Here is a 23,517-nt window from a genome sequence, read left to right as displayed (position 1 = left end):
GTCGTAATACGTATTCGTCCACGACGATCCGATGACGTTACTGCCTACGATGTCATAAAGTTCATTTAATAAGGATCGATCGAGACTTAAGATACACTTGGTGTTCCTAGCAGGCGACTTTTCGAGGGTCGTAGCTGTCTCTGCCTTTATCACGCCCGAATTCATTTCCATATCAACTGCATCCTGCTGCTCCTTGACGCGAGTTTGACCAGATTACAATGGGACCATTGTCCATTTCGTTTGCTTCCCTCATCCTTCAGTCCTTTCATATTTTCCCGCCTCCTTCCTCCCCCGCCATTATCCTCCAATCGGCGCCGCGGGCACGCTGCCACTCTTTGCCGCGCAGATTAAAATAACCTCATCATCATCCGGCCGACCCAAAGGGCTCCCTTACCCCCGACCCTCCCACGCTTCCAACCCCCTTCCCCAATCCTCGCCCACCCCCCTCGCCCACCCCCCTCGCCCATCCCCCCGCAAAGGGCTATCCGAACACATTTTCACCGAGAAAACGATCGCCTCAAACTCCAGCCACAACACATACAGGTGGCTTGAATGTTTCTTTGAAAATGCGCAGGTTTGCGTGAAACTCTGCAAATGCGTTTGATGCATGATATAATGTCGTGAAAGCGAACATGATCAGGTCTCCAACAACATTTTATTATCATTTAATTGACGACTTAAACAAATACTCATAGAGGGTGTTATAAATTGCTGCATAATGCGATTGAAAATTCGCAGATTTCCTTTTGAGTAAGATCTCGAACGCATAATATAATTGTAAAGTTTTCGATGAAAATATAAACGATGGAATTTATGGAAAGAACATCTTTTAATTTTTTCTACATCACGGAGAAGTACGTCAGAAGTTGTGAGGAAATAAAAATGTAAAATATAACTACTTTCCGAATTCCATTGCTTTCTTTGGGTCCCAAATTGTGCTTCTCAAACATTGTATGTATGCGTATGCAGCTGGTACATATATTACGAGACCATATTATGACGTTGTTATTATTATTATTATTATATAGATCATATGCTGCGTGAAACTGGTAATTATAGCAATGAATACGGGATCTCAGAGACTTGCGATCACATTTCCAGACACCAGAATGGGGTCGGTTCGCGACTGCGTGAGTAAAAAAAAATACCAATCGCATTTGCTATTTGAAAAAGGTTTTTCTAATACTAACGGAAGCCATCGTGGTTTCAAATCAAATTAAGTTCTCGTGGAACTAAAAAAGCGTTTTCATAATTTTTTACTATTATTCCCCCGCATTGTCCTCGTGATTTCAGAATATTCGAAAAGATGTATACTCTGGTATGGGAATCCTAATGAAACATTGAAAACGGTCAACGGACTTTATCTACCTGATTTGAATACTAACTTGTTAATTAACTGACGTAGTGTATATGTGTAAAATAAGTATTGTCTAATTGCATAACGGATGTTGAGGGAACGTGATCAATTTATAGTGGCTTATATCAAGTACATTGAAGCTTAGATAAATCTTCAATCTAATTCTAGATTTGCATTTACAAATTCTAATTTTTGAACCAATCAACTAATTTCGTTTGTCTTCTTAAAAGTCGTAAATATCTTTATTTGGGCAACGGTCGCATGAGGACAAAGAAAAAAAATGCATACCACATGTTGGTCACCTGAATGTTTGTACGCACGGGTCGTTCATTGGCGTTTTGAGCAAGCAATGTTAAAATTAGCTGCGGATCCTTTTCAATGGCGGCAGTTATGTCGAACACAATCGCGAGGCGCGACAAAGACCTCTTCCCTTCCTCGGAGGGCCTGATACGAAATCAGCTCTCATTGAATCAGAAGAAAAAATGTTTATGCTCCAGAGTGCCTTTACTTAAACACACAAAGCATAATGGAGTCTTTGGACTTCATCTGCGGTCCGTTGGGAAAGTCCTTGTCATCTCCGAAATAGATGTAGATTAAGGTCTCTTTGATGTTTTCGAGTAATGGGAAGGGGGGGGGGGTGGGAGGGGTACAGCAGAAAGTGGATCAACAGAAAGCATTTTATCCTTTATTCACTAAATCTCGGAGAATACAAAAAAATGCTTCATATTCCCTCGGTGGATTCCCAAGAGAAATTTTCCCATTGTGTTTGTTGCCTGTGTATGGCTCCGTGGAAACCTTGTGAAACATTATTTGCGTTCACCGTCAAGTCCTCGGATAGCCGTTCCTCCGAACTTAAAATATCAGACCAGTAGGTACTTTCATGTGGCGTTCTTTTACCCAAACAAAAAAAATAACATGGAGTGGCTCCGATAAACGTGTAAATCCGTGAACTCATGCGAGAGGCCGAAAAGGAAAAAGAAATCATCCCGTGGACTTAAAGGCAGGAAAATGTGTGAGATGTCGTGTGATGCCTTTGGGGGAAACTCCTTTAATTTTACCGCCCTTCCTCAACTTTTATCACCGGACTCGTAAATGTGTACTAAACATATCTCAGTAACGTTCGGACACTTAGTGGCGTAGTCAAAGAAGCGAAGCGCAAACATTGAAAAAAAAAAACAATTTGATAAAAATATCAGTGAATGCGAACGAAGAGAGGTGGGCTAAATTTGCAGATTGATATCGGCGCCGAGTTTCTCTCCACCTTCACTTCCTCGCCCTCACCTGATGACGAAAATGACCCAATGCGGTTGATCTTTGATCGCAGAAGGCAATCAGATCAATATGGTTGATCTGATCTCCTCCTGCGTAATCATGCCATTCAGATTCGACCATATCATAATTGATACGACTGCTTTCATTCAATTAAAAGAAGTAGGTATATACGAGCTGAGGCTCTCTGAGACCGAAAATGTGAAATGCAAGGCGTGAAAGCTTAATATTGTCTTAACAAACTTAATATACAGGGTGTCCCATTTATCTTGACCACCCGAAATAACTTTTTGTCCAGGTGTAAATTCAAGAATGTGTCAAGCAAATGTCCATTAGCCGTCAGGGGGACATTAATTATCATGATTGCCTTCCTTGTAGCTTTGTTATTTACAAAGATATGAACAGCGGTATTTATTTTTTAAATGACACCCTATAATTTTTATTTGGCAATTCATTTCCTCCATTTAACAAAGACATACCGCTGTTCATATCGCTGTAAATAACAAAGCTACAAGGAAGGCAGTCATGCTGATTAATGTCCCTCAGACGGCTAATGAACATTTGCTTGACACATATTTTTGGCTTTGCAACTGGACATAAAGTTATTTCGGGTGGTCAATATAAATGGGACACCCTGTAGAAAAGCTTCGAATTTTTTCGGAACGACCAACGAACCATCATACTATTTCACCAAAATTTATATCTAATCCTCCCAATTTGATTTGCGGAAACTGTTAGAGGTAGGCATTGACGCTCTCAGTTTGATAGAAGGAGAACTTAAAGGAAAAGTCTGGCCGAAGAGCATATTGGTCATGTTCATTCATTTCCTCCTTGTAGGGACTGATCGTCTCAAGAATATTACGTAAACTGCCCAACGTCGATATTTAAAGTATGAATATCTCACTTAATTGCCTCTTTTACTGCAGGAACTCCTTTGCAATCCCGATATTGGGTATACATTCTTATAATGACCATTCTATGACATTCATGTTGGACATCGGTCCTCATTATTAACGCGTTTATGGCGGAAAATATTTACCGAATGATAAAAAGCGTTTTTTTTAACTTGATGTCGACGAATATGTGAGAAGTGGAAATACGGGGTTATTATTATACAATCGTCCTTCCTTCACCCTACGAAGATCACGTATTACTTTTCCAAGATCTATCCTTACGCTATATAAATGTTGTTTCTTGTGTATAGGCCCAAAAGTGTATAACTTATTACCTGATTCATGTCTGAAATAAAAAAATAATAACGCAATTATGAAAAATATACAGTCTTGGTTGTTTAGAATGCAAAGTATGGAGGGTATTTTTCTATGATATAATACCATGTAATACATGTAGGTACGTACTTACTTAAATTCAAATGCTGTGCCTAAAATGTTTCTATGTCAGCAATACCCTTTGTAAATAATGGTAGCCATAAAACAGGTTGTCCTTAATGGCTACCTAAAGTTACTCCTTTTTATGTAATCAATTCTATTCTGTACTTTTTATTTTTCTTTGGAGTAATAAAACAATTTATTTATATTTATTTATGTCTTACCGCGGCTGACTTAGGTTGTCATTGAAATTTTGCTCGAGATGTGTTCATCGCGTTTTGTAATAATTACATATGAAATAGTGACGAAGTTAACACTTCCCTTGATAATATTTATACGTGGAAAATTCGAAAATAACATCTCGTTTATGGCAAGTGACTAAGGATATGAAATGAAGCAAATCTTTCCGCATACAGGTTTATCGTAATTGACTCTGGGAGCCATGTACGTGGAGCGCCCGGTGCCTCCTTGCCTTGATAGTGTTGACTACACGTTGAATCCTCGAGAGAAAGTGATGATGAATTGAATATGCTTATCATCAAGTATATCACTTCATGAGGTAGTTTGCTGAGTGCAAGATCAGATCAATTATTCATAAATTGAAAGACTTCTGCTACTATCTTTACTATTTCATGAAGGTTTCCGCTATTTGATTCTGGCGTGCCTAACCCAAACGTCCCACATGAGGGAGAGCGAGTTTACCTGAAGTACATATAGGGTGGAGAGAGCCAATGACAGATCAGATATGATGATGATGTCATCGAAACGGGCTCCTTCACCGATTCCTTCTATGATTTTCGATTGCGATACAGTTTGAAAAATGAACCCTGTTTGTAGCTCATCTCCATGCGTTGCCTGCTTCTCCAGCTATTCACTGCGAAAAATCCATAATAGTTGATGACGTCACGAGCTCATGGCGAGCGGGTCACCGCTTCTCCGCCACTCCTCGGCCTTATGCAAGGGACTCACATGGTTCGTTGTTTTCCACGATCTTCTGAAAGAAATTAATACGACGGCAAGTTAATCCTGGAAGAGTTAGCGATCCAGAACTCTAATGAAATAGCCAACTTATGAAAGGCGGGCACTGACAAACATCGCGGTTTTCATTTTTTTTGCTTGCGAGAGAACGAGGAATTACGCTTTGACTAATGCTTTCCATTCGTCTGCGGAATTATTTTGATGGATTGCGGATTTGGGTCTGAGTGAATGACCCCTTTACATATTCAACCGCGAATCAAGTAATTTTAGTCATTTTGGCGGTGTATATTTAGACAAATATGAAAAACATTAACCTGGGCCCAAAAGAAATGTTTTCTCGCTTAATTAAGACGGCGGGCGCCGGAGCATCGGTTTGAAGGTGGCCTATCCACTCCCCATTATTATACCCTTTTAAAAGTGGTAATACAAGTCCTATGACTCCGTTTTGTCAGCCTTGCTTGGGAGATAGATGGATGGATGGATGGATGGAGGGAGACATTAGTTGGCATGAAATTACCATCTGAAAACGAAGACGAATATTTCGGAGGAATCCCTCGCCGCGGTCATGTACGTCTTGTCTCGTTTACGTTTCATCGCCTCGTAAATGGATATAGCTACGTGGCTTATACATTTTACTCTGATTAAAAACGAGTTGAAATCTCGGATAATTAAGAAAGTACCTACCCCTCTGCTTTCCCAAAATGTATAAAAAAAGTAACGAGGGAATCCACCGAAAATTCCCACTTCAATTTTCCCATCTCTTCTCCGATGCGAAAAATGAATATTCAGCCTTTTTCCCATTTTTTTCCCCTTCATTCTTCTGGGAGCCTTTCTCTCGGTCCGAATCTCATCTGTCGCTACCATTTAGGAAAATGCGGCTCTCAGACACTCTAAACAACTTTTATTCACATCACGATCCCCGAAAATTCGCAGCTACATCCAGGCTGCTGCCCCCATAAGTAATTCTCGTAAATTAGACCGGCCCAAAGGAAAGTTATCTCGGGAAGATAATTTTACAAACTATCTGGCGTTATTGAATACGTACCATTTACATTTGAACGGGTTTGTGAAGCTAATGGCTCATTTTAATCATAATCATCAATCAATATTCTAAGTGATGGTTTTACTCAGTCCTATTCTCAAGATAACTCTTCAACAATACAGTATTATCATAAAAATTACCGATATTTTGAGCATTTCGTCGTAGAGGTGTAAAAATATTTTATCTGAACTGTAATGATATTAAATCAATCTTTTTATCCAATTTGTGAGAACTTCTCCCGCTCATAAACACCGAAAACTTTTAAGCGCAACATTTTTGCAGGCTTAAGTTTGCCTATTCGAGTGAAAATGGTAAAATAGGACACAGATACGATTCACTCCGAGCGGTTGACTTAATTGAAGGTTCTTTAATGTAATCAGATGCATAATATGGGTAATGGACATAATAATGGGTTTCTTCTGCCAGTCACGAGATATCCACAGGAAGAAAAGTTTCCTATTGATTTTGTGCTAAAGTTTTTAAGGATTAACGAGAGTACACCCTCAGTAGGTGCTATGATTAAAATGCCGTAACATCTAAGAAGCGATTTTTATCTCTAAACTCCTTAGAAAATCTTAATTCAAGAGCAATGGTATCAAAATTTTCAGCAATTTTTTGGAACTCGTTAACTAGATTTACTCCAATTCTTGAAATCTCAGGTTAAAAAGAGATGCTTGATACGTTATTGCCACCATGAGCGCTAAATTTCTTCAACAAAAGTATTTGGTGCAATCTCAACGTGAACGACTATCCACCAATTTGTATTCGAGGCTCTTGACATCGTTAGCCTGCCTCTAAAATCTGAACATCCGAACTCTGTATTTACTCAGGTGTGCAATATTTTTATTGGAGATGCGCGAAAACGTATGAAAAGTGCTACTCGTCGCAATAAAGACAGAATTCCTCCTAATGTGGAAGGAACTTACTTTTCTCGAATAAAATAGCATGAATCACCAGTATACTTTCTTTTCTTTTCTATACTTTCTTTCTTTTCTCTTACCTGTGATATTGATCCGTTTGCTCTGACACTTAAAAATTTTACTCACCTCGCTTCAACATATTTATCGCATAAATGACGAGATAGCCGGATAAATGTTTGTCGTTCTCTTTTATTCTATTTAAATTTGTAATAAATAATTATTATTTAATTATTTAATATTTGTTGTTATAAGTGCACTTTAAATTGGCAGTCTTGCTGTATGTGTACGCCTTTATTAAAATAAAATAAAAATGAAAATATACTATTAAACCAGGGAACATTAATGACGGATCGAGAAGAGGAATGAAATGGCACGCATGAAATTTAATTCACTGTCAGTTCGAATTCCACCAGGGGTAAGCCTGAATCAACTCTTCGCTCTGCTGTGGATTTTGCGTGCTTGGTGTCACGTGAACCGCACCGTATGATGTCAGTGAGCGGAGTTTTAGGCCGTTAGGGGCGGTACCGAGGAAAAATAAGGAAGGATGGAATCTCCAAGGCAAAAAATAAAATGAACAGGCGGGTCTTTTCGATTTCTCCGATATGAACTAATGCATAATTTTCATTATGGAGCCCCCCTACGGATGTTTCGCGGACCAAGAGCCGATCTTCAAGGAGGGGAGGGGGAGGATTATGGCTGGGAGGGGTGGACGAAAGGGAGGAGTAGGGGGTTGGATGAAGCCATGGAGACGCCAGCGCCTCGGGTGGAAATACAAATGATTACGCGGAGAGGGAGGGGCGGAGGGAGGCTGCGTGGATGTTTGTACACGCATCGCCTTGGAGTTTCTTCGGAGGAGGTTAAGGCGGTCGAGTTCATTCAAGATCGCGACGCTTTGAATGCGGAAAAATGGATCGAAGAGATTGATAGCAGTCGCATTAATTTTTATAATTTGTATTACGAAAATTATAATTAAAGGGAGGATTAAAAAGAACCTCTCCCTCTCCATCAATTCTACACCGTAGGGACAAAGAATATAGGTTGTTACCTTTCCCAGAAATTGTGTTATTTCTCTCTCTCTTTCGAATGCCGACTTAATCTCTTAACAATACTTCGATGTCCGAAGCATGCTTCTTAAACGTAGACTGGTTCGGACAAAAATCTAATCCTTACCATATTCACTAGAGTAATTCGTTAAACGGTCAAGTCGATCGATCCATTATCCTGGTAAAAGTGTTTTAGGTTAATAAAAACTAAGTGCCATGCTTCAAATGACGATTTTCGAGAATTAATTCTGAAAAAAAACTTATTAAATCGACCGATGTTACCGAGCCTCAGGGCTCCGAGTCGCGTAGCTCAGACTTGACGCGCGATCGAAAAATCGCTCTCATTTCCTTGGTTGCGAACTTTTTTCCAAGTTTTCTTCACAGTATTCTTAATAAATGTCTTCTTCACACTGTGATGTAAATTTCCCGATTACCATATTTCGTAAACGAAAGATAATGTCTACTTTATATAAAATTTCACGCGAAAAATGGGTACGCCATTTTGTGTTGTAAAACCATGCAGATGTGAAGCAAAATCTTCAAAAATCATAAACTATATAGCCAAAGCATCTGGTCAAAGGAATATTGTGTTTTTTGTTTCATAAAAATCATACAACTGCTACACCACCTGCTTAAGTTCAAAGATTTTCGGAGAAAAACGTATTCGCGCGCGTTTTTGATAAAATGGTCATGTTTGAGTTGCTGTATCTCAGCAACGGATCAAATGTATGTAAAATGGCATACACATTCATAATCAGCTATCACTTATGAGTATTTATGCTAAGTTTTAATTAAATCTCTATCTCAAAAAAGCCATTTTGGACATTTGTCCGGCTTTTTCCGATTTCAGACCACAGTGCGATGTACCACCCGAGAGGAATTCATCCTAGCCGTCCGCGGGGAAAGCCTGAAATCTTTCATCAGTTTTATGCTCGCATCAGGTGGTGGCGACACTGTTCAAAACGTAGAATTAGATGAGCGAATGCAGATGGCAGCGAAGATGCTGAGGATGAGACAGGGGGATGAGACAGGAGAATATAGAATATAATGGCGGGGAGGAGGGGAGAGAATTCCCGTCTCTTCAGGCGCTCCGCCCTAACCTAGCAGCCCCCCCCCTAACCCCCCCTGCATCCTTTGTGTACCCTCGCTCCTTCCATCAAATCATCCGTGGCTGAGAGCATTCAACGGACTGAGCGAATTAAAAAAAAGCGAGGGGGTTGGTCTCAGTGCTCCCCTCCTCCGCGCCCCCCCTCCTCAATGTATTTATGTGGTCGTATGTTCGAAAATTGAAATTCATTGATGAGGAAAGAGGTAGATAGGAACGTGGTGTTGACGAAGACTATCTAACGATCTGATCGTTGGATTATTCTTCCTCATAGAATAATCCTCCAAGATCGTTAGAACATTAAAGGCTTGCCTGGTTTCGCTAATAGTTGGGCCTTCTTCGCTTCTATAGCGTTGAGATGTTTTTCCCCGTCCCGTTCCTTCCGCTCCTATCCTTTTCCGTCTTCGGGCGTCAACGGGCTCCTATCGCGGCGGCGCCTCTTTCCTTTTCCCTTCCTCTCCTCCCCCTCCCCGGGTGATCGGGCGTATAAGCCACGGGCTTGGTTCTCGTTCCCAGTGCGTTGCATCCCTGAAGGGTTCGCCCTGAACCCTCATACTCTTTGTTGACGAAGACATCGGCAATGCTGAAGACATAAAAAATGAGAGGGTGGTCTTACGAGAACTCGAACCTAGGACCTCCCGAAATTTATCACAATTTAGGCGGGCATTCATCCATTTCCACCCTATATAGCACGGATGGCACCACAGGAGGTGGCATCAGAAACAGATGAATATACCAACCTGTTTGGTTATTCAATGTTCACCAAGTCCTGTGGTAGTGTGGGGTGAAGAACGTCAACCGGTCCAATAAGGATGCATAAGACTCTCCTGTTATTGTTTTTCCAATTTTCCAAGTAATCGATGTTCATAGATTATTCCGCACTCATTCCAATATATCGTTGCCATAACCAGAACGGCACATTTCATCATCTTTTATTGCTTTGAAGACCGTCTCAAATGCAATAGGGTAGTTTCCATCATCAAAGTAAACGAAAGTCATTGGTTGCGATTCGTTACCCACCATTAGTGTATTCACAATGTACAAATTATTTTGTTTTAGAAATCCCACTTTAGTCGAATGGCAAGGATCAATTTTAACCTCGTTTCGAAAACAAGTGTTTGACCACCACCTGAAACTCCCTTTTTTGCATTTTTATAAACAAGTGAAAGTTGTTCACTTTAATCGGTAACAACAATCAAAGTATGACATGGATACAGCTGAAACTTAACCAGCTGAATATTCACTAGTGCTGTTTTCTGGTTAGCATAAACTTTTGATACTAAGAGAGAAATTTATCGGAGATTTAAAGGACTTATTCGACGATCCTCGTATTAAAAATTTCGGGAATATTAATGGGTACTTGTGGAACGGGAAATGACTTGGAAAATAAAAATCTCCACGCAAATAAAAATTCTGTACTAGTTGAATATCGCAATTGTATTCCTGACATTCGCGCCTTCCACATTTGCTGCGTATGCTTCACCTTTGTAATGATGCAGAGAGTTAATTTTTAGCAAATTTCACCTCCATGCAGAGAAATAAAAAAAATAGAACTATTGTATAGTTTTGACGTGTGATAACTGCATCTGCTTAAAGTTAAAGATCATTTATTAATATCATGGCAGTGAGGCGAGTCACTGAATAGCGAGAGGGAGCAAGCACCTTGCGACGGCACGCCACTTCATCCCGAAGCATACCTATTCCTAGTTGTGCCACTGCTGACTTGCTCCATTAGCGCTCTCGCGGACCACGGTTGAAATTATTAGAAGATTAAAGTGGCGCTTAATTGTTTTGCGGACTCGTGACGCAGGTTCCCGCCTCCTACTTTTAACCACATTTGCAGTTGCTGAGTACATTATTTTGCGTCAAAAACTACTAATGAAGGCTGCTTCGAAATTCAGAATTATATTAGAATCTGGCAATGCCGACAGCGCTGCGAATTCGTTGGTGGCGGGCGGGAGTATCCACGGCGTTGGGCATGAGTCGTCGACCTCTGTGCGGGAATTTGTCACTGACAGTCCGAGATTGAGTTACAAGAATTGAGGTGTGAATAAAATAGATGTAAAATGAGTGCATCCTTGAAGTGAGCATTTTATGTGAAATCCCCGATCTTCTTTTCGGCAGCTTCCATTTCGTTCAATTGTATTAGGCTCAACTACGTGGAAGTTAATCCTCGAAGATGAAAAGGAGACTTCGTTGATTTCCACTAATTTATTTTGCCCATACGACATGTTTCGAACCATAGAGGTCATTATCAAGTACCTGATAATATCATTATATAATATCATTATCAGGTACTTGATAATGACCTCTATGGTTCGAAACATGTCGTACGGACAAAATAAATTAGTGGAAATCAACGAAGTCTCCTTTTCATTTTCGAGCTTCCATTTCGGCAACGCAATTTACAGCCATTATCAGGTTGCACATCTCTGCTTAGAATCAAAGTCAAATAGCAAGGTTGCTAGTCCGTTTTTCAGTTTAAAGATGGAGGCATGTCTCTCCGGTGTAGTTCCATTTACGGTGGGATTGAAATGTCGTAAATAACGCGTCTGCATAGCTTCCAGTTGATACTCTCGGCATGTTGTGTTAGCTCACGTGAATACTTCTCTGGTTTTTCACCGAGTTACGGTCCAAGTGGTGGATGCCGACGTTTCATTGGGAGTCTCTCCCAGCATCCTTCTTTGGCTGACTTCTGCTCTGGTCTTCTCCACACATGTAGGTAAGCACACGTCCTTCTCTGGCACTCAGTGGCGCAGCGAGGGGGGGTTTTGAGGGATAAACCCCCCTGAGCTCAGAAATTTTTTTAAGTTTAATCTATTGTATTTATTTGAATTATTATTACTTATATAATAGTGTAAAGATTAATAAAATATCCCTCAGAAGGCCGTAAAACTCACCATTTTTAACCATTTATCTTAATTTTTTTCTAGCGCAGGGCCCTCGCACCTCCCGCTTATCCTGGTAGGTAAGTCATACCCCCAGACACCCCAGTATTAGTGGCGCCTGAAACCCACCATAGCCTTAATTCCTGGCTGCGCCCCTGCTGGCACTTAATTGCCTTCATCCGCCGTTTTGCTCTTACCTGACTTCAGAGTCATGGTCATGTTTTTTTAATGTATTTATTTGTGTGATTTGAGCCGTGAGGTTCGTCCTAATTTACCACACGTCAAATGAAACTGAACTATATAAGTACTAATACACTCAACTACCAACGTGAGCTCCAAAATAGTCCGCTTCCATTTTCTTCTCCTCATGTGAGTCTCTTTTGGCGGAAACCCTTCCAAAACCTCCGTGGTGGATGGCGGCGCTGGAGGTGAAAGGGTTGTAGGAGGTTATGCGCATAATAGATGTTGGGGGGGGGGGAGTCTTTGAAAGTCGCTGTGCATTTGAGGCCATGAGATTGAGCGAGCTCTGGCTGCGGAGACAATCAGCACGGAAGTGTAATTACGACCGACATTAATTTTCATCTCTTGCCTTCCTCTCTCTCTCTCCTCCCAATCACATCCCTCCCCCCACCCGACTGAGCCGAGAAAATCAACTCTGCCGGTCCGCCAGAACACTACACGGAGTCTAGAGCCACCCCCTTCCAACCCCCCCCCCCCCAACTCCCTCCGAGAGAGCAAGCGTTTGAGCCCTTTCATCTCGTGTGCCCATCGCTAGTATGCTTGATGAGGTTCTTGCCTCGCCCGAATCCGTGACAACCGAGATTAATTATATCGAAGCCTTTTTCATTTTAAGAGTAGTGCACCGCGAATTTGCTCAAGGATTTCATTTTGTTTAAATGTAGTTTTCCAAGGATATGCTGTTGCTTACGCATAGGTATAACTTTGGAGAACACGAAAGTCAATATAATAGTCTTTTAAACAAGTATTTGGAGTATTTGACTCTGACAAGTATATGGAGTCGGGGACTTTACGCCGGCCTCGGAGGCGCCGGGGTTAAGTCCACGACTGCTAACCTTGAGGTCGCGGGCTCGAATCCCGCCTGGGTGGATTGACCACCATCCAGGGCATGGATGTATGTGATTGTGAAACAAGTTAATTGTAAGAGAGGACTATGTAGTCCTAAATTCGCTTGTGAAATAAATAAAGACGACATTATTTGTGTCCAGTGTTTGCCTTCATGCATACTTATGTTCAGTAATGAGTTAGTATCCATCCCAGATGAGCATAAGTGACACTGAAACTGTATCTCATTTGATTTCAAAAGCAGAGCACTGTGAACTTTTGTAAATGAATTTATTTAGGATAATATTCTGTTTTCGCAGATGTATAATATAAGACGGAACGATATTTTTGGAAAATGTTCGTATTGTGTTTTTATCAGTAAGATATGTTCAAATGGAATAGTAACTACGTGAAGTGGTGGTTAAGTATATCAGAGGCTGCACACATTTTAATTTAAAAAGCAGTTACCAGAGGTTTTTAGTAGAGATTCGTCAGGAATGGTTTTCTCTCTAGGCCTGGGAATACATTTAGAAGGCATAAGGGTTTTGGAAAATATTTGGGGCTTGTGCCTTTAGATTTTGCCTTCATTTGTTGAAAATATTAAATTGTGATTTGTCTACTGTCAATCAACGAATCAACCTAAAGGTTGTTTTGGATAGGTGAGGGTTGAGCTCACCCCGGGCTAAATCGCCGGCGTGTAACTATCACACATTCAGCTTGGGGGGGGGGGGGTTCTTTTCCTCGGGCCCCTATAACAGTGTGAAATGAAAACTGGTAACACATTTGAATTTGAATAACTCTTTATTTTAACGGCAGTGTACTGAGAATTAATGACATTTTGTAGGACGTTTCTCTGACTAAGCAGGTGTAAAACCAACGGAATATCACGGTAACCGATCGCAATGGAACTTTTTCTTCGGATTTTACCCTCCATCATACGATTCGTGCGGTCATTAGTTTGTTGATCGTATATCGCTCAATTTGAAGCGCAGTGATAATTCTATTAACTGATATACGTCAAAATGTTTTTCGTCAAGAAGATTTACTCTTAAGGACTTGATAAACGATTACTGTAAGCCTTTTTCTTCTGATTTCTTGGCTCGCTTTCAAAAAAGCGTGTTTTAATTCTCTGTACCCCAAAAGTATTTATGAACTGAGAAAATTTTCAGAGGCTTTCGTTTTAGAAAGGTAAGATTGGATTCAATTCTACATTGTATTTTTACTTTGACTTTGATGGATTACTCTGCCTTATTCATATCTTTTAGTTGAAATATTTGTTAGGATTCATTCAACAAATCTTTTCCATTTTTCGTGAAAGTATCGGCATTTCACCACTGTCACGCGGTTTCGATTGCCTCGGCTTTCAGATGCTTCCTAAAGAGCAGGAGATCCTGTTTTCACTTGGCACTTTATGTGACGTCAAAATTACGCCACGCATTGCACTTTGACCTTCAGTATACTAATTGGTGACGTCATTTTGGCATGATGAATAGTTTTCGCATCTCTAAAGATCTGATCGTTGGATTATTCTTCCTCATAAAATAATCCTCCAAGATCGTTAGAACATTAATGGCTTGCCGGGTTTCGCTTATTGTTGGGCCCTCTTCGCTTCTATAGCGTTGAGGAGTTTTTCCCCGTCCCGTTCCTTCCGCTCCTATCCTATCCCAGAAGCGTCAGCAGGCTCCTCTCGCGGCGGCTCCTCTATCCTTGTCCCTTCCTCTCCAGCCCCTCCCCGGGTGATCGGGCGTATAAGCCACTGGCTTGGTTCCAGGCCCCGGTGCGTTGTATCCTCTAAGGGCTCCCCTGAGCCCTCACCGGTTGGTAGTCTTCGTATCTATTGAAGATGTAGAAGTATCCGTCTTTGGCACATTCGGAAATGACTTCACTTGGAGGTCGGAGCGCATGGGATAAGACGGAGCAGGCGTTTGGAAGACGAGATGTTGGCGGACACGACGCAAAACAGTTCCCAATCACTAATGGGTGTAGGTTGGCAGTTTTTCTAGGCTCCCGAGGAACCCCGAGAAGTTATTACGTTGAACATTTGCTCCCTCCTTTCTTCCTTAAAGAGGGCCAAAGGGTCAAAGATCTTCGCTGTGAACATATTCCACTTGAAACCACGATAAAATTTCACCAAAGCAAAATCTCTTGAATTCGCTACTTTTTCCGCTAAATCCTGGATTGGATGATCCATAGCTTCTTCCGTTACATTTCGTCTATTCAATTGAGTGCTTCATCCATTTTTGGCTCAAATTTCATCTTCGCATTCTTCACTCTGGTTTCATACCAGGAGAAACCAACATGCTTTCTGATATTCTAGCCCCAAACGATTCCGTCAGATTCAAACGAATAAAAATATTACAATCGCGTTTCCCTCATCTCCTCTGATAAAGACCAGTGCTTTTGTTTTATTTGCATTGATTTTCATCTTATAACTAGTCATTGTCTTGATCTCTGCATTCTATTCTGGTTTTCACCGCGTCCGTTGAGTTTTGGCGACAACAGATTCGACCTGAAGACGCTGACTGCAATGTCAGCGAAACTGTCGTCGCCAAAACACAACGGACGCGGTGAAAACCCGAACAGAATGCAGAGATCATCTGATCAACGCCGCGAAAATCTTCGAACCTACATTAGTCATTGTCTTTTCCGTATATTTATCTTAATTTTCTTCACGCTTCGATTGCGTCTTCAGTGACCGCTAATTAGATCATCGGGTAATCGCAGCATAGTAATTTTTTCACCGTTTATTTTTACACCTTGCGCCTCCAGTTTTGTGTAAATTAATAGCTTTTCAAATGAGGACTTCGGAAATTACGGGGGCAGAGCACTATCTCACCTCAGTAATTTCCTCATTGTTACTTTTTCGTATCTGGATCCTGATTCAATGGCAGCTTCGAAGAGGCAAGAATGACGAAAGTACTGAGACAAGGGTCCCTCTGTCCCTCTTAATAGGGTGGTTTCCTATTATTTTTTTAACTGCCTAAATCGAAAGATTATTACTCCTGGAGTAGGCATTTCACGCTCTTATATTTTCGAATGACGATATCTATTTTTCGCGATTAAACGGAAAGTGAAAAATTTCAAGCGCGCGAAACGCGACGGCTTAGTAGGAATGATGGGAAAACCCTGTGTGACGTATTTCTGCCCGCTGCCGCCCTGTGAGGTGACCTTGAGGCGAGGCTTGAGCGCTGATACGACGCAGGCTGCTAGCAGGTAGCAGAGTACCCTGCTAGCAGGTAGCGCTTGGCTCAAATATGGATTATTACTACCTTATCAAACGAAGGAAACTTTCCGACCTTAGACAATTTTAATAAGTGATTATTAAGATATGTTTCCCTGAGGTATGTGACTCATCCATGCATTTGTAATCTCAGACGATGTAAAACTCCTATCTACTAGTATAGAAACTAGGTCCCGGTGACGTCTCGTGGAGTGGAATCGCATGGGCGCCAATCTGGCCTTTTTCAAATGAGGTTAAAAATTGACCATTGCCATTCGGTTAAACTGGGGTTTCTAAAACCAAATAATTTGTATATTATGAATACACTAGTGGTGGGTAACGAATCGCAATCAGTGCATTTCGTTTTCTTTGATGAAGGAAGCTACCCTATTTTATAGGTATATGAAGGGATAATAGCCAAAGGTCGGAAAATTTCGGACGAAATGGAATGGGACTGTCGGCTGTCCTTCTGAGCGGGTCACAGCTTCTCCTCTCCTCGTGTTGTCTCTATCTAATCTCCTCTTATCTCCTCCGGCTTCATCTAATTTTCTTTTTCTTTGCAGGTACTGGGTGACATTTTCGATGTAATTTATTGTATTTGTAGATAACCAGGTTTACATTAGCTCTCTCAGTAGGTTTTTGCAGGTTTTTCACGCCCCCCTTCTTGTGTGGGCGTGTTCCTGCAGTGGTTTTATTTTCGATATGGACGACAGTCAATATCCTTAGGTTTTTCCCACGTTCACTAACATCTTTTTACACTTCGTCAATGGTAACTTTGTTAACTTATAATTTTATTTGCTGATTGAGAATGGAACTTCTATGTCTCTTTATGTAATTTCTCTGCATGTAATTTCATGAGCAACTTGACAATGTATTTAACTGCATATATTTCATATTTGACGAGGGGTTAGATGGAAGATGGGACTTTCTAGTCCCAATCTTGCCCAATAAAGTCGTTTATTATTATTATTTAATAAATTTTCACATCAATTTTGCTGGTTTAAGGCGAGGTTCGGGTATCACCAAGCACTCTCGTCTTGTTACTCTGTGTTGAAAAATTTTCTGACAATCCGACAAGCATTTAAAATTGCTGCTTTTGTATTGTAATAAACAAATTTTTCGGCAGTCCAATAGTTTGAAGACCTTGATGCATTGAATGAGGCGCTACTCTTGTGGCAGAGATAATGATTAGTATTATGTGTACTTTATCTGATTTCCACAATCTCTTAATTTCATTTTTAAGCTCTTCATACTTTTCTATTTTGTTGGTGTAGGCTGTAGTGATATTATGCGAATTAGGTACGACAATGTCTATCAAGTACGTTCCATTGTGAGTTTTATATTGCTCTACTAGATAAGGTCTATTGCTATGGACTGTGTTATCGGTAATAATTGATCGGCCATAATAAATCTTACACTGATCGTTTTCAAGTATGGTTTTTGGTGTTTACTTATAATAAGGAACTCCATTTTCAATGAGTTTATAATTTAGAGCTAATTTCTGGTGAATGATGTTGCATATTTGATTGTTACGGTGCAGATAGTCTTTTTGGGATAAGTTAGTGCATCCACTTGTGATGTGCTGCATCGTCTCAGGGGCATTATCACATTTTTTGCATCTGTCATCCAAAATATTTGGGTTTTTAATTATATATTTTTCATAATTTTTTGTTTTCACCACCTGGTCTTGTATTGCGATCATAAATCCTTCTGTTTCTGGGAAGAGTTGCCCATGCCTGAGCCATGCGTGCGATGCATTTTTATCGATTTTAGGGGCCTCCAGGGCATGAGTGTGTCTTTCGTGATGGGATTTAGCTTTCCATATTGACATTTTACTGTCTATAGTAACAGTGGTTCCACTAATTTGCGTACTTTTGTCAGATAGGTTTAACGGTGTGTATTTATTGTCTGCGTCACAGATAGTTCTCAGGAGATCCGAGGTAGATTTCTTGCTGAAAAAATATTTCCGTAACTGAGAAAGTTGTGAGTTGTGCTGATTCTTGATGTCTACGATACCCCTTCCACCAAATTTTCTGTGCAATGCGCTCCTCTCTATATTCGAGTTTTTGTGGAGCATGTTTTTCTCTGTCATATGGAACCGAATTTTTCTTTGTAGCTCGTCTAGATCTGTTTGTGACCATTTGATTATACCAAAGGAGTATGTCAGGAGAGGGATGGCAAAGGTTTTAATTGAATTAGTGAGGTTTTTTCTGTTTAATTCCGTGCGAACAAGTTTCTTGATTCTATTTTGGAATTCAGTCGAAAGTTTTTGCTTTATCATAGAGTGACCTAGTCGTGTTGCTTGTTGGAATCATAGGTACTTATAGGTATCTCCCTCATCCATGGCCTCTATTATTTGCCCATCCTGTAGTGGAATATCATTCCTTTGTACTTTACCTCGGACTATTGTGATAGTTTTACATGTATCTATTCTAAATTCCATGTTTATATCCTTAGAAAATATTTCAGTTAAACGGACTAATTGATTTAGAATATTATTAGATCCTGCATACAGCTTGAGATCGTCCATATAGAAAAGATATGATAGAGTATGGCATCTTGGTTCTTTTCCTTTTATTTTGACTCCATATTGAGTACTATTCAGGAGGTTTGATAAAGGGTTTAGCGCAAGGCAGAACCATAACACACTCAAATAGTCACCTTGAAATATTCCCCGTTTGATTTTGATATTATTTGTCTGCAAAAGACCCTCGTCAGTTTTTATGTGCAAGAAAGTGCTCCATTTTTTATCACGGTATGGAGACATTTAATAACTTCTGGGTGAATTTTATAGATGTTTAGTACTTTGCAATAAGCCAGGAATGGGGAACAGAGTCAAAAGCTTTTTTGTAATCTATGTAGCAACAATGTAGGCTCCTCTTGTTTTCTTGTATTTGTTTAAGAATTATTGAATCAATTATCAACTGTTCCTTGCAACCTTTGCTTCCTCTGTGGCATCCCTTTTGTTCTTCCGTTAAAATGTGGTTCTCATCTATATGGTTGTTGATTACTTCCGTTGTGCAAGGGGTGAACATTTTTAAAAGTGTTTATTATTATTATTCTTGTTTCTTGACTCTTGCACACGATCCTCTGTGAGCAATTCCCCCTGAACAAGTTAATGGACCGAAAATATAATGACGTCACCAAATTATGAAAAGTGAACGGCAACTCTCACTCTTTCATCTCTTTGAATTTCGAAAGAATGGCTCCATGAGGAAGATTCTCTTCAAACATGACTTATCATCATCCCCTTCCAACTACCGAAATCTATTTAATAAATTGCCAATTCCGTTCTTTATGAAAGACCCCACCCTGATACCAAAAGATGGAAAGCTAAATTCCCGTTTTCGGAGAAGATTTTATTCGGAATGAGCATGCTTTATCTAATTCAAATGCCCTTCCTTCCATTCAAGTATTCGTATTCCATTACTTAACTCGCGAATAATAGGAATCGATCAACTGTGCTCTTTCTTCGGGCCCGATGATTGAATGCAATTTACATTGATGGATTCTTCCCTGTCCTGGCGAATAATACGAGGCTCGCTTCCAGAACTCCTTATTCTTATATATATGCGCAGTAGCTGGCGCCCTCTGCTGAATCCCACCGGGCCTTCTGCCTTGATTCCATCCATCATCGCATTGCGAATCCGTGAAATCAATTTCGGAGCCGTGCCATTGTGCTATTCCTTACGCCCCTCCAACCAATTGAAGCGCTTTTCATATTCCTTATCCCGATTGTGTCGCGATTTGGCATCTTTGCTTCCTCTCTTCATCCTTGGCTGAACCAGAGCCTTCATTACTTCATCAGCTTTTGATGCGATTGGGACGGACTGAAATGATTTTACTCACTCCCAAGCTATCTGATCTATTTTTTTTCGCGACATTGTGCCCTTTGACATACGCCCAATACGAAACACTCGTCATTAATCATCAAGTAACTGTCGGTTGTATTTCTTAGTCGCCAGGAATTAACGTTAGCTAAACCGTCGTGGTTGATGTGGTTGACATTAATGGGAATTTTGAGTGTTTCTAGCAATTTCTATGCTCCACCATTCGACTCATACCAAGATCTTTACCATTATCTCTCCAAAGATGGCTCATTTCAGTCCTCCAGACCAACTCAATTCAAATTTCGACTCCACGCCATTAAGTTCCTTCCTCCTGCTGCCCAATCAGCCGCCAACATAATCAGTACTAAATTATTTCTTAATTCAGAAATAAAAACCTAGTTTTACTATTTTAAAATGACCGCTAGCGCGTTTGCGCATATGGATCTTCATTTCAGAGGGACATGGGAGGACAACCCACATCTCTTATATCATCCGCTTCGGAGGGAACTAACATTACTACTTCTAAAAAAAATCTTAATGAAAAAGTTCAACTCATTTTAATAATGCGCGGTATTATAGATCAAAACTCTCAAAATTGAAATTCATATTGGTGGATCTCTTCATGCTGCAGCTAAGCCCTCTTGGCTGCATGATTCATTTAAGTAATTCAGACTGCACTTCTAAAGTTTTTACTTTTTATCATCATTCGGGGGGTGGGACAGGTGGACAAGGCCACGCTCGCTCATTATTATAATTTCCTATTTAAATAAGAGTAACTTCTTCTTCTTCTTCCTTCCAGGATTAGGCTTCTAGGCCTGTTCCGGCTCCACATTACCATCTTTTCCTTGGTCTTCCTATACTTCTCTTACCAAATGGTTGATATTCCATCGCTTGTTTTGGAATTCTTTCATTTGGCATTCGAAGTAAATGTTCCTTCCATTTATGTTTGTAGTCCTGTAGTTTGTCAGTGACTGCCTGGACACCCAGTCCATCTCTTATTTGAGTGTTTCTTATTTTATCCAATCTTGTGCAGCCTTTTGCTGATCTTAAAAATTTCATTTCCGATAATTCTATCTGCCTTAATTCATTCTTTTTTTGGTACCCAACATTTTGATCCTTAGAGTTTAGTAGGGACTGCCATTACTTTGTAAAATTTTATTTGTGTTTCTTTTCTTGTTTTGTCTTTTAGAGTTCATCTAATTGTGCCACATATTCTCTGGAAAGTGTTGACCTTATTTTTAACATATTTTTCCTCGTCATATCTTATATCGCATCCTAACTACTGGAAGTGTGACACTTGCTCCAGGACTTTATCCTCAATAACAACTTTTGTTCGTATCGGGTTGCTTCCTAAAAATGTCATAGTCTTTTTTTTTAGGTTTTTGAAATTCTCAGGTTGTATAGTTTGCTCAACTGGTGTAGTCTGTTTACTGCCATCTGAAGTTTGTCCTCTTTATCTTGTATTATAGTCTTGTATAAATAAAGAGGAAGGAAACGATATCTCACGCGAAAGGGCAACGACTTTGGTTCTCATATCCATTCAACTCCATTGAGAATGGAAATATAAATCAGTGATAGACGAGAAGTTTATTTGGGGTAAATATTTGGAAAGTTCGTTTATTCAAGGCTAAACAAACAACAATTCAAAGAAAATTGTTTAATAAAAACAATTTTCTTTGACTTAACCCAGATCTTAGCCTCATGATTCCGATAATAAGTCTTGATAAAAATAATTCTCAGTTGGTGAGACCTGAATTGTTTTAAATACCTGTGTGAATAAACCAATGTATCAAGTAAATTTATTGAATAAAAAGAAGTAGAAGACGCATAAAAAATAACAGAGACAAAAAACAGGTATCGTTTACCAAAATGTAACGGAAGTAATCAATCAGGTATGAGAGGAAGAAAGTCTTAAATTATTTTTGGTGACGGACGAAAGCCGTCGTCGGCAAAGGAAGAGAAGGAATAATGACAAAAAATATGGATTAGGTAACCGGAAAGAAGAGTAGAAATGTTACTCGATTCTCGCTCTGAATACAGGCTAATAGTTGCCAACACATATTTCCACGCGAAGGAGATACACGTGGGAAATTGCGGGAGGCCTTAGAAGAATACAAACAAGCTACATTTTAGTAAAGTAAATACTAGAATCACTCTTTCGTCAAACTTCACCCTTCACCAATATTTCTTTTTTATATATCCCTGTGCCAACGAGAAGAGCACCATTGGCCTTTCGCATATTTTCTTTTAAACCTAACAATCAAACGTACACGATCATCCATGCCTTGGATAAGGGATACCTGGCGGGAGTCGAGCCCGCGACCTCGTACGTGGCAGGCAAGGCGCGCCGTCGACGAGGCCGGTATTTTGCAGGATATTAGGTAGATTTTTCATTTTTGCTGTAGCATTTTTACCTGCGTAGGCGATGTATGTTATTATTACAGTATTCTACCGATTAAGGTAGGTTTCCATGGAGTACTAAAGAAGTGATCTTGGAACCTCCCTTTCCTTCCAGCGCTGTCTCCTTCAATTCACTGTAAGGCCTACTCCCTTTCAATCTATCTAAAAATCCTATTCTTTTCCTTCCCCTCCCTCGTTTCCTTAACATTCTACCCTCTAACAACATTTTCAACATCCCCTCCCCGCTAAGTATTCGCTCCATCCATACCTTCTGTCTCCTCCGTACCTCATCTAAAAGCTGCCTCTCCTCGCCAACCATATCCAGCACTTTTTCGTTCCTTTTCCTCTCCGTCCATTTCACCCTTTCCATTCTTCTCTATACCCACATCTCGAATGCCTCCAATCTTCTCTCGTCGTCTTTCCTCAGTGTCCACGTTTCCGCACCGTAGAGAGCTACACTCCAGATCAAACTCCTCACTAACCTTTTCTTTGAACTCTTACATAACGATCCCCTCAGAAGCTCCTTCCTGTTCCTGAACTACTCCTTTGCTAATGCAATTCTCCTCCTAATGTCCTTACTACTGTATCCGTTTTCCTCTAACGTACAGCCTAAATAGTTGAATAGGCGATGTATGTACATCATGTGATTAGAAGCGAGTAATCTCTCAGAAAACCTCTGGTATAAACCCCTCTCCCTTAATTGATTCGCAGCAGAATAAAATATAACATCACCCTTACTTAGTTCACGTACCCCCTTGGCAAGAGGGCTTGAAGACACGGCCTGCTTGGCGTCCATAATTCTCCCCTTCGAAGGTCGCTGCGGGGGTTTAAGCTCTTGTGATTCGTTTCTTCTTTCACATTCGTTGTTCTCTCTCGCGTCGATCAGTTCCACCGCTTCGATCCCTCCACTGCCTCCCATCCCATCGGCGTAACACAAGGGCTGCGTGGGGATAGCGGTGCATATGGCAGTGGCTCCCTCTTTTCTCAAAAGGACATTCATTCATTCATTCCGTCGATCCCTATCAATAAATAGCACTCAGGCACGCGGTGAGCGCTTCGGAATGTTAGGATCTGG

The sequence above is a fragment of the Ischnura elegans genome, chromosome 8 (assembly GCF_921293095.1).
Source record: "Ischnura elegans chromosome 8, ioIscEleg1.1, whole genome shotgun sequence".
Classification (NCBI taxonomy): Eukaryota; Metazoa; Arthropoda; class Insecta; order Odonata; family Coenagrionidae; genus Ischnura; species Ischnura elegans.
This window is presented reverse-complemented; position numbering follows the sequence as displayed.